The 2,537-nt window shown below is 38.7% G+C and overlaps 1 long non-coding RNA gene across 1 annotated transcript; it reads right to left on the reverse strand.

Annotated features, from left to right (window-relative positions):
• Window positions 1-272: 272 nt before the first annotated feature.
• On the reverse strand, window positions 273-2,160 carry LOC120439731. Its single transcript, XR_005612704.1, has 3 exons — window positions 1,696-2,160; window positions 901-979; window positions 273-324 (listed from the first exon to the last, which is right to left on the reverse strand). It is a non-coding gene; the product is annotated as an uncharacterized LOC120439731 (long non-coding RNA).
• Window positions 2,161-2,537: the final 377 nt, after the last annotated feature.

A 2,537-nucleotide genomic window follows, 5' to 3' on the forward strand; every position in this document is an offset into this window, starting at 1 on the left:
TTAAATAAAATACTGCCAAATAAGAACAAAGCAATGACTCATGACATTCATTTTACTGACATGTCCACTGATGTGTTTTGTTTGAAGCCAACATCTTTTCAGTTTCTGTTAAGAGAAAAGTATACTCTCTTCTAAAAATGTCAGATAAAGGAGCACTTCACTCACCTGTTCATCAAGTTTATCCAGGAGGTCTTCCATCTCCTCACCAAGAGCTCCCTTCTTAGACCAGTACAGTTTCAGCAGGCCAGGCACAACTTTGTCAAGGGATGCATTGAAGGTCCCCAGGAGGTCTTTGCTTGTGATCCGATGAAATTTTTCAGATATCTAAACAATACATTCACCAAATATTGTCATTTATTCAGCACAGAAAATTCCTGGGTAGCTGTCTTGGACAGTCTGCACCATGTTATATGCCTGATTGTGTTATCAACAGCAAAACCTACTTCAAAAATCTCTCATGAATACGTCTTTTGCACAGGAATAGAAACACCCCCACAAAACCCAGTATCAATATGAAAATACATATTATGTTCTAAGTTGCACCAAAATCTGTGACCAATCAGATTCTGTGACCTGCCTTAGTATTCTTTCCTAACAATCTCAGACTATAGAAGTCCTATTTCTAGCACAAAAAAAAAAAAACATGCTAAGTCAAAATTATGAGATTGCTTTTCTGTTTCACAATTTCGATTTAGCATGGGGACTCTTTTCTTGTACTGGCAGAAATGTTCAGGGTAAGGATTTCAATATAACACTGGAGAGGGCCTTGACTGGAGTGGTAGCACAAGATAAAGTTGGCCAATGCATTACCCCAGCAAATACCGTACTACTTCAATATAAGTATAAATAATGGCCAATTTGAATAATAATTATATTATAAATAAATTAGGACAGTCTTACCTCCTCAGAGGAAAACAGCGCAGGTCATCTCTCCTGGACCTCAGATACCATAGGTTGACACTCCACGACCTCTCTCCGCCTGAGAGAAAATGTTTGCAATAATGAAACATTTCAATATTATGTAGAAAAAAACGAGAAAAAAAAGTTACGGATCGGACTCCCCGATCCTTACTGCGCATTTGCAAAGTCTGACCATACAGATCGCGTCTACCCGTGGAATTGTACATAAAATCAATACTCCACCAACAAAAAGGCTCTCAAAACAATACAATACTTTCCACAGCTTTGAAGGATGGGTCAGGTGTATCCTTCGTGGCCCACCCTATGCCAGAATTCATAGCGCGGCCCAGCCGATTCTAGTTTCAAACAATGGCAGCAGCCACTTAGTTTTAATATTACTCTTATTACTCTTTCTGGGTCACAAAGTAAACTTTTAAGATATTTTCAGGCGAGAATGTAGCTGTGTAAATTTCAAATATCTGCTCAGTTTATTAAGACAACACATTTTTGCAAAAATGCTTCTACGTTTTCGGAGGCGTCTGTTACCACCAGCCCGATAGCTAGCTGGGATTCAAGGCTCGCTAGAGCAGCGAGAACAGCGAATTCCTGGCATATCATTTTCAACCCCAGCGGTCCTTCGCTAGCTTAAACATGATATATAAGTCCCTTAGATGACTTAAATATGTTATTGTTTGGCTTTTTTTCAGTGCTTTACTCGTTTCACCCTCCTGGGTCCTCAGGAGGATGCAGCCTAGCGCTTGTAGAAAATCCTAATAACAGATGTCATTAGCTTACCTGCTAGTGCAAATGGCTGGCAGCTCCCGCACCTGTCCAAAAAATGGTCAAATAATACACTCCAACTTCAGACCAGGTAAAATCCGTAATGGTCGAAAAATTTTAGTTTTCATCCAACTTTGGCCACGTTTGTTCAGATTTTCTTAGCAGGTTTTCAGTTCACAACACATCGACAAACAACTATCACACAGTCTGCTCAGACTCGTTTGGTCTAGTTCAAACTTATTCAGACCACATGTGCCAGTCACCTACAGGGTTTCCCACTGGTTCCCAACTCAACTCAAAAAATCCACTCAAAAGTTGATAATCTTTGTTATGCTCGCTAGAAAATCTTAGTTAGGACAACAATGGAAGAAATTTGTTGGGCAGACAAGCTATTTTAGGTTGTAAATGGAAAGTTTTATTTCTAAGTCAGTTTAATTTGAAAACTTTACTCAAATCAACAATTACTAGTTATCATTTTTACAGTGTTGTTTTATTAGTTTTAATCTTTTAACTTGATGCATCTAGCAAAAATTAAATTATATGCAACATTATCTGACTGGAAGAAATTTGTTTAACATTTAAACCTATTTTCTGCACATTCCAGCACATAAAATAAAATATTTTTTTGTGTTTACACTCAGTCTTTCAAATAAATGCAAGTGAAACACAGCAGAAAATAAATAAAGTCAAAGACTAGTTGCTCTATTTTCACCTGTAAAGCAGGACTGGGGAAGGCGGAGGTTTGCCCTGGTGCAGGTGTGCCGCAGCGGTCAGTTGAAGACTCCGCGAGTTTCTCTGTGAAATTCCCATTACAGTTGTAGCGCACTCGGTTCTTGCTTGGAAGATTAGGGGTTTTT

This window comes from Oreochromis aureus, linkage group 4 (genome assembly GCF_013358895.1).
Source record: "Oreochromis aureus strain Israel breed Guangdong linkage group 4, ZZ_aureus, whole genome shotgun sequence".
Lineage (NCBI taxonomy): Eukaryota > Metazoa > Chordata > Actinopteri > Cichliformes > Cichlidae > Oreochromis > Oreochromis aureus.